Raw genomic sequence first — 346 nt, 5'->3', positions numbered from 1 at the left:
AAGGGGTGAGGCTTAGGAAGGGTCTATTAAACTTGCCTATGGCCTCTGCACAGTTGTAATAATGTGGAAGTTGCTGTGATTATCAGGATGTGCAAATGACCTGAGCCTTCAGGTGACAGCGTCCACACTGTCATCCAGACTGCAGGAAACAGTATTTTCAATATTCTCACATGTATTTTCAAATGCAGAAAAATCTGCAATTTCTCATCAGTATAGTTCAGTTCTGGTGTCACAGCCCACTCACCCAGCATCAATGTCCTTCAGGAGAGCGGGAACAATCAGGTGGTGTTCATGCAGCTGGATCTGGCCAGTTTCAAGTCTGTTCGCAGCTTTGCTGAAAACTTCC

The sequence above is a fragment of the Morone saxatilis genome, unplaced genomic scaffold (genome assembly GCF_004916995.1).
Source record: "Morone saxatilis isolate NCDOM2014 unplaced genomic scaffold, NCSU_SB_2.0 Contig8, whole genome shotgun sequence".
NCBI lineage: Eukaryota > Metazoa > Chordata > Actinopteri > Moronidae > Morone > Morone saxatilis.
Note: the sequence above shows the minus strand (reverse complement) of the source record.